General features: G+C 52.3%; 1 long non-coding RNA gene across 1 annotated transcript; it reads right to left on the minus strand.

Annotated features, from left to right (window-relative positions):
• Nucleotides 1-2,453: 2,453 nt before the first annotated feature.
• LOC125716229 (uncharacterized) lies at nt 2,454-7,467 on the minus strand. The gene is made up of 4 exons (XR_007384280.1): nt 7,346-7,467; nt 6,451-6,613; nt 3,311-3,350; nt 2,454-3,141 (listed from the first exon to the last, which is right to left on the minus strand). It is a non-coding gene; the product is annotated as an uncharacterized LOC125716229 (long non-coding RNA).
• Nucleotides 7,468-9,004: the final 1,537 nt, after the last annotated feature.

Below are 9,004 nucleotides of genomic sequence, written 5' to 3' on the forward strand. Positions count from 1 at the left end.
CTATTTCTGTTGCTCTTGGGTTTCTGGGTATGTACTGCCTGCTCCCGCCTTCAAAGCTCCTGACAGTTTTGGCGACTCCACCTGCTTGGATCTTCTCCCTGCCGCTCCGTCCCTTAGCCCCGCCTCCCCTTGCACGAGAGACCCCAGATCCTGTGTCTGTTCCTCACCTCCCCCTCCCCGAAGGACCCCCACAAAACTCCTCAAAGCAGCCATAGTACAAGTCAGTGTGGCACATCTGGTTCTCATCTGAGGTGGGGGGGGGGGAGTAGTAATAGGGATTCTGGTGGTGGCCTACTGGTTTTGATTCATCGTGTAGGGACGCACGATGGCCAGTCCGCTGTGGCCGCGGAATGTGCCCATCCCCCCGGCAGAGAGATGGATGCCCGGTTGCAGCTCAGCGTGTGGACGGGGGGGGGCAGCGGACCCAGGGCGGGGTGCAGCAGTCGCGGGCCTGTGTACGATCACATAGTGCAGGGGGGACTGAAGATTGTAAAAGCACGTGCGTGTTTGCGTGTGCGTGTATGTGTACGTGCGTGAGTATGCAGTGTGACTCACAATAAAGTGTTTCTCAACACTTCCTGTGGGGGCAGGAATTATATAGGTCAGTTGATACACAATCAGTCCACACCCGCTTCTGTAGGTGTGTGGCAGGTGTCATTGAGCCCTGCCCCACTGTCTCTCGTCACATGTCCGCTGAGTATAATCATGCTATGGGGTGACGGTCGAGAAATCTGTATCGGCCCTGGGTTAGTCCACCTCGTAGAGCCTGTAACAGGACCAAAGCAGCCAGTGTCCAATGAAACGTCCCAGAAGTTCATGGTGACCAATGCGCTGATGCTCTCATGCTTCTCCCGAGATGGACGGCTCCGCTCCTGCAGAAAGGAAGACAGCCAGAAGGTGGCACTCCAACCTGAAAGGTCTCTGTCATCAGCCCTCTGCCAGAGTGTCGTGCCATTCGGTCCCCTGTGATCACGCCGACTGGAGGAACCCTGAAGATCACCCATAACTGACCTCACACCATATCCATAACTGTCCACCTCGCATCCCTCTGGCCTAAAGTCACACTCGGTCACACCAGTGAGACCGTCGTGAACATGCCATTAATCATTATCCGTCTGGAATGAGTCAGGTCTGACCACGACCACGGCCTCAAAACCTCTCAGTCGGAAAGCCGTCTCCAGTTCATAAACTACCCGGAAAAAGGTTTTCCGTGTGGTTTTGTTCCTTGTGTTGGGGACAGAGGAAGGCTGGCACTGAAATACCAGTCATGCCAATCTGGCTTTACGTGTGGCTAAGCTTCTGCCAGATGGAGCACCAGAGAAGTTTATGAGGCTGTGATCAACTCCTCATGCATGACACCGCGGAGTCTGAGGGCTCAAACAGCCCACGACAAGTTACAATTTAATCCAGCCCTCAAGTCAATCTTTACTTTATACTGTGGTATTTTTCCTTTAATTGATCAGTGGGTCAATTTTTATAGGTCATGGAAATAGAATTGAATGGAATAGTAACATAAAACAGGCTTTTTTATGGGGTTTTTTGCAGCCCAGGCAACCAGTCGCTGTAACAGTTCATTGGCTACAATCCATTAATAAACTACAGCGCATCTCAGCACCTACCAGAAGTGCGGGGTAGTGAGAAGGCCGTTCGCTGATCTCTGAATGACTGACGTCTGCTAGTCTATGTTTGACAAAACGTCTCTTTCCAAAATGAAGAGAAAAGTTGAGCTGGAACCCAAACAGTTTTATAAAAGATGGACAACTTATTAATTCTCCCTGATGTGCAGAGAGAAAGTAGCTGCTGTAAAGGAATGTAATCTCAAGTGGTTTTACTGTACACACCTAGCAGTGTATGGATGGGTGAGGGGGGGCATGGGGGAGAGACAAGCTACTTCAACTGCTTAGGGGAATGTTCATGCAGCGAAATCTTTTTCAGCCAGCGAAAAGAGACGGTAGTTGCGGCTAGTTATGCGGTGAGCAAACTAATCCTAAAAGCTGGGAGACCATTCGCAGAGGGACTGGAAGATTACATGCTGCAGGTCTTACTAACTTACTCTGTACAGAGAAGGCGGAATTGTTAAGAAACGTGAGTTTGACTGCAAGTACTGTGGCAGGGCGGATTAATGAGTCATCAGATCCTCACGTGGCCCCCTTCAGGGAACGCCAGATAGCCAATGGCCCTCAGGTAATTTGAGTTTGAGACACCTGGTGTAGATTCTCGATGATTAGCGAGGGGCTATTCTCCTGAGCTTCATGCCAGTCTTACAGGGCTGGCACACCAAGCACTTCAGAGAAGGTTGCATCATCAGCTTCCTTAGGGGCACCAGACCGCACCACTCAGCAAGTCCAAAACCCGATCTGCTACAGTCATCAATGTTGCAAAACATTTCTCAAGACCCACAAACAATTTCTCAAGTTTACTTCTAAGGAAAAAGAGTCAAAGGGTAGCAGAGGTGACATCCCCGCAGGCTTGTATTTGTTTTATTTTTTCCGCGAAGACACACAAGGATGGTCATGTCAACACACTTGGGTACATCTATAGAAACCGCATGCAAATCCCGATGGATCAGAGAGATGCGACAGCTGTGTTTAAAAGCACGGCATAGGTAGGGGCATGGGAAGGAAGGCGACGGACAGCACTGTGATATCCACGTGAAACGTCGAGTAGCAGAGGACAGGATTGTTAGTGGCTCACATGGTTACTTACCGGCACTTTGGCAGTCTGTCATTAACATTCTGGCAGGTAAATTGGACAGCATGCCATTACAGGCTATCGCACGTCACGGTTTGGGTGCAGACAAAACAAAATTAGGAGACACGTGGATGCTGTAGCACACTCCTTCCTTCTCGCTCTGACAGACAGCTGAACCACTGCCCACCCACTAGGTCCATCCAGTCCTCAGGCATTGAGAAGCCCTTTGTTGGGGTCACAGGGATTATCCTTTGCGCTAATGGCAGCGACCTTTCTTGGGCTAATTTTCAAGTCATGCATCAAAACCTATTGGGATTGATGTGATACCAGTTGGTGTCATCACAGTGAAGGGAAAAGCAGCTTTCTGGGTGGTGTGGAGTGTCCTTCACCTCGTCTGGTCGACAGAGGAACCCCGCAGAAAGGGCGCCCACTTTCCTCAGCCGGAACCGACTGGCCGGTTTCGGGTCGATCAAGGCCCAAGAGATGGAATAGGAGAGATAGGTGAACTCATTCCAGGCTGAGTACAGAGAACCAAGGCACACCGCACACACCCGAATCCACAGGGACCTGTTCTTGGACAACAAACGATTCTCCAGTGCATGTGGGCGGGGCCTCGTACCTGCAGCATTGTGACCTCAGAGGGGATATATCAGCCAGATCTGGGGAGAGAGGACAGGTCATTGACAGTGAATGTGAGACGCCCATAGAGTGTGACACATTCCAGCGGAGGAATGACATAAACAGGCATAAAGTGTCACTGTCGTGCAGACGATAAGCTGGGCCTCCCCCCTGCAGCACTTTCACAATCATGCTTCCTCCAGGGCCTGGGCTCAGAACTACCACAAGTACCTTTATCCATCCTGGTTGTGGGGGGGGGCACATTCGTCTAAAGTTTCAAGGTGCGTGGAGGTGTCAGTTTAATGGGATTGATCTTTAGCAACTGTTTCCTGTAACTTTATTCACACTTTACCCTGGGGTTACTCATACTTTATTCTGGAGTTACTCAAACTTTACTAAAGTGTATGTCAGCGCAGATCCCATCTCCCTGGACCCGAGTGGCCCGGCAGTGTTGAAGGACATACTGCCAGGTCCTCACCATCAGTATTTGCTGTTTCAAGTGTGAACTGAGGGTTTAACTGTGACCGACTAGGTTTAAACAGTGAATGCTGTGGTTCCATCAAGCAGGATCCAGCTCCTGCCAGATCCTGGAGGGTGGGGGCATTGGCTGTGTGAGAGTGAGAGTGGAGGGGGGAGGGTTAGGTTATGGTCTGCATGACGGTGACACTCCATGCTTGTTTGTTTATGTCATTCCTCCGTCGTGGGGCCCTGAGTCACATGACTTCAGGAACAATCCGTGGCTCAGGTGTCTTTTCACGCTACCTGCTTGACACAATTCTCACGGCTCATTGCCTAGGAAGGCGTGGATGGTCTTGACGATCCTGGGAAGTTTATGTTCCCACAGGGCCCCAGAAGACCAGGTCCGCTCACGCTACACTATTTGTTCGGCACTCGCATGTCTGCAGCGAAAATGAAAGGCCATTTCAAGCAGAGGGCATCGGCAGAGTAATGCGCAGCTCTGACAGGATCAACCGTTTGGAATCACTGAGATTTACTGTGATAGGACAGTGTTTAGGACAGAGATCGAATCAGCGGCTCAGAGTCATGCGACAGGGCAGAAGAGGGTTGTCACAAATTTCTTGGGGGTGGGGGGATGGACTTGGGCCATTCCTGGCGAATTTTGTGTGATGATTTGTTATCTAAAAGAGCACTCAGTAAAATTTTCCGGGGGGATGTCCCCCCTCCCCTCCACTAATGTCCCATCCTGTGGGGGGTGTCTGTGCTTTTAACAAGCAAGAGGCTCTACTTCGCCCCCCCAAAGCACACTAAAAGCCCCAGCTGCACGGTTTAACTGTGTAATTATACAATCTCCGAGAAATGGCTAATTTCAGGCTAGCAGCTAAAGGCCTAAGCTGGCGCTGACTGTAATTTGCGACGCGTACGAGTGCAGACTGCTGGGCAGTGCTTCAGGGAATCGGTGGCAGCGGCGGCATGACCGGCCCACAGGACCAGAGAAGCAGCAAACACGTCTGCCCTCCCTTCCAAACACCATGTGCCCTAAACAGAACCTCACGTTTCTTGGCCCAAGCCCCAGAAAGCCTGGGAGGGTTTCTACGGCGACACACACACCGCTCGTCGCTGAGTCATGTGCGTTGGTGTCCTCCCACTGATCTAGCAACCTCAGCCAGCAACCCCCCGGTGACTGGGGCACACGCCTGGCACCCGCATGGACGCGCCCGCTCACCGGCCGCCGTCGCTGAGGCGCACGTGAGCCCCGAGACGTGCTTTTACACGCCACCCCACCAGGCGAGGTCGGCACTCCCAGTGCCACAAAAGAGTGCAAAGAACAGACAGGATCAAGATGCCAAAAGGGCCGCACATCTGACCACAGCAGATCGCCATGCACACCGGGTGGCACTTGACTCCCCGGTCCAGACCATCAGGGTAAAGCAGCCTGGTTCGAATTCCGGACCTGGATGGGGCATGAGTACTGCCTAGCAGTGCCATCATCAGCCCCTCCCTCCCATACACCAGAGCAGCTTCCCACCCCACATTCCCAGACATTGAGATCCGGTCGAGGGACTTTCTGTCAGGCCTGTACTCACTTGCCAGCTGTGGGGAAGAAAAAAGGCTGGACCCTGTCCTGCCGTTTGTCATCATTATCGGCACCTTTGCTGGGCAGTCACCAGGGCAACCCTATGAGGTCATTCATTATCCTGTCGTCAGGGCAACAGATGCAAAACTTTAATCAAGCATACCCACCGCCCCCCAAGTACAACCTGGAAACAGAAGGATGTGTGGGGGGGGAGGGGTGCTATTTGAAAATGGGTTTCACTAGGGGGCTGCTGGGAAAACAGCCTTCACCAAGAACAAGACTGAGCACCTTGGAGTTCCTGGAGGAGTGTGAGGCGACGGTGAGGTCAAAGGTCACTATGCAGACCGAGGGCCTGCGGATCCTTGCTCACTCGGCGGGACCGGATTGGCCAGATCGCAGCCTCAGATGGAAATGCGGCTGGGAGGGGGCAGGGGCAATTAGTACAGGATGCGTCACATGACAGCCTTGCCTTCTACTAATCCCAGCACTATTCTAATAACGACTTCCTGTGCCCTAACCCCATTACTCAGAGCCCGGCCTCCCCCTCAAGGCCACCACCCCTCGACACGCGACCACGTGACCGACACACGTTTCCTGAAGCATGCCAAGCGGCCATCGCTGACGGCAGGCGTGGGGACAAAGAGCAGAGTAGAGAGGATCCTGCTATCTACCAACCCCAGTCAGGAAGCACAACCTGATCCCCCCCCCCCCACCCCGCCATGTCCCTAAAGCTGGCACAGATCCAGCCCCGCAGTCCAGCTCCCACCGCCTCTCCTCACCATCCCAACAGCTGATTTTCAGCAGACGGACAGGTTCAGACGTCCCCTATTAGGCATTTGCTCATGTTCTACAAATCCAATCCTGCAAATTTAGGTCAGATCTGGGGTACGGCAAGGAAACATGAGGCTGATCCAGGTAACGTGTAGCTGAATGTAGCCCCCACCCCCACAGATAAAACCAAGGTGCGACCGAACACACAGGAACACCGAACAGACAGTGAAGGCAGGGATTCCCCTGGACAGATCGGCGAGGCCTGGATCTCAGCAGCCATGGACAATGGGCGGCGGGCGGCAAGTGCTCTCAAGTCAAGGTTAATTGTACGTTACCCGTCTGATCATGAGCAAAATAACTTCTGTCGCTCTTCTCTTCTTTTCGGGTCGCGTTTGCAAGTCTGTCGCTTCTGTCTCCACATCAAAACGCCCGCGCGTCGCTGGGAGTCAGGGCGTTCTGATCCGACGCTGCTGGGGTGGGAATGGCACTGCCCTGCTCCTGCCCCGGGAACAGACAGGAGAAAATAGACCGAGAGAAAACAGACGCAAATAGAAGAGAAGAGTCCGATACATAAGGAGCGACTATGTATACGCAGAAGGGCCATTTTCGGCACTGGAGGAGAGCTTAGGTGGAGAGGAGGGTGAAATTAGAGTCTATTTCAGTTAGAATGGATTTAAATGGACGGATGACAGACTAAACTCGTACGAAAGCGGTCACTAGTTTGTATTTTAGGAAGATAACCACTGTTGGACAAGTAACTTAAACTAAATTAGTATGGAATAAAAAGCAGCTGTATAAACACAATCCACTAACCGTTTTGGACATCGTCAATATTTTCGGCAGGTCTGACGTCACCATGACCCCATCTCCACCGAAACTCGCATCTCAGAGGGATTTAGTCTCCCTCCCCAGTAAAACCACTCAGAGCAGCTGACAGAGACACTGGGCCCAGATGTCAGGCCAAAGAACAGAGTTGGCATGAATAGTCTCAGAGGAATGTCTTACTGGGCTTTTAGCTGGTGCCACATTCCACCAAAGCCGAAGAAATATGGCGAAGAAATAAAAGGGATTCGACTGTGACAATGTAAAGCTTCTACACATTGCAAGAAAATTTCACTTTCCCTGCCAGAAACGTGTGCGACAATGAAGTGCTGAAGGTCAGATCTGATACGCTTTTCCTGGAAGGCAATGAAAGGCAACACATCAGGAATGTGTGGAATTCAGATTCACCTGAGACTTCAACACACCGTCGGGCCAGGACTCCCACCACGGACGTGGCCCGTCGCTTGGATGAAGACGGAGAGCCTGGGAGCTCCCGGTGAATTAAGGGGTGAAGGATGCCAGTCTGTGAATGTCCTGCTTGTAACAAGACAGCTTATCAAACAGGCGCCAGGTAAACAACCGCGAGTGAAACAGCACCCAGGGCGGGGGGGGCAAGTCAAAGTTCCCAAAAGCTTCTACACATTCCAAGAAAATTTCACTTTTCCTGCCAGACCCGTTCAGGAGAGCCCAGCTGGGAGGGGGCATGAGACCCACCCCGCAACTAGAGGCAGCACAGGACTCAGGGTCCAGCCAGATTGCTCGCACGACATGGCTACCGAGGCCCAGACAGAGGCCAGTCCGGCGTCGGGTGCTACAGTCCTGCCCACTCACCTTATCACCTTATGTGTTTTTCTCGTGTTTACAGGCCTCCTAATCAGGAATTCATGAAACTATACATCTTCCTCAGCATCTCCAATGCTGCAGCTTTCGTCCTTATCGCACAAATTCCAGCCGTGACGAGACTGGGAGGACTCCGCTCGTTACCTGGGCTGCTTAACGAGCGAAGCCCAGAGGGGCTTGGACAGGCAGGCAGGATGAAGGATGATGAGGGGGGAAAGTCACCCCCCCCAGCCCCATATCTGTCCATCTTCTGTGCCAATCAGACTCCCACTAAGTGGGGGGGGGGGGGAGGGATTGGGGGCTCAGCTGTAACGGCTGTTGTGTGGCTCAACGACTTAGGGCACTGTGCCTTGAATCAGAAGGTCATCGGTTCAAATCCTGTGGTCAGCAAAGTGATCCCATCAGTGGGCCCTTGGCTGAGCGGTGTGCTTCGCCCCTGCGCACCAGATTGGGTGTGCAGCCGCACAAGGGAGGGAGACCAAGGCAAAGACGCCGGCAGCAATCTCCATTTCCCAAGTCCCTCCCGATTCCAGTTGCCGGCTGGGAATCTAACGTCTCCATTTCTTGAGTCTTGACTCTATCAGGATGGAAAGGTGAAGCGGGGGCGGTAACTATCTGGTAAGTGTCCTCAGATTATCTTCAGCATCTTGAAGGTTGACCATCTTCAAACTCAGGTCAGTCTTCTGCTTCCAGTTGCCCTGATAACAAACTGAACACATATGATGATAGAACACATCCTCTTCTACTGATCTGGAATAAATTTCTACATCCTCAGTGCTGGTTTTGGGCAGTGTAAAGGTCCTCCAGGACTGGGGGAGAGTACTAGGCATTAACCCCCTCCCCTCAGGTAACTGAAGCCCCCCCTTGCTGATGGGTCTGAAATGGTGAGTCACTTCCTCTCCTGTTGGAATCTTCAGTTCACATAATTTCTCTGGATCTTCCTTAACCTGATCTCAGCCCAGTGAAATGTTTTAAATGCCGTCACAAAGCCTGAATGACACCCCCCCCCCCCTTTCATTATCCAGAAGTCACAGTCTGGAGTTCCTGGAAGTGTCTCACCAGTGCTCCAGTGTAAGTTCCTGCCCCGAAGGATATGCATCACTGCTGTATTCACATGGAAATTAGCCAGATTTACCAGAAACTATGTGTCTCAATTTCTCAGAGGCACAAGAGCAGCTTCTGCTCAGGAGGCAGACCAAACGGCTTGGGGGGAGGCGTCCCCCCCCA

Source organism: Brienomyrus brachyistius, chromosome 21 (assembly GCF_023856365.1).
Source record: "Brienomyrus brachyistius isolate T26 chromosome 21, BBRACH_0.4, whole genome shotgun sequence".
NCBI classification, from domain to species: domain Eukaryota; kingdom Metazoa; phylum Chordata; class Actinopteri; order Osteoglossiformes; family Mormyridae; genus Brienomyrus; species Brienomyrus brachyistius.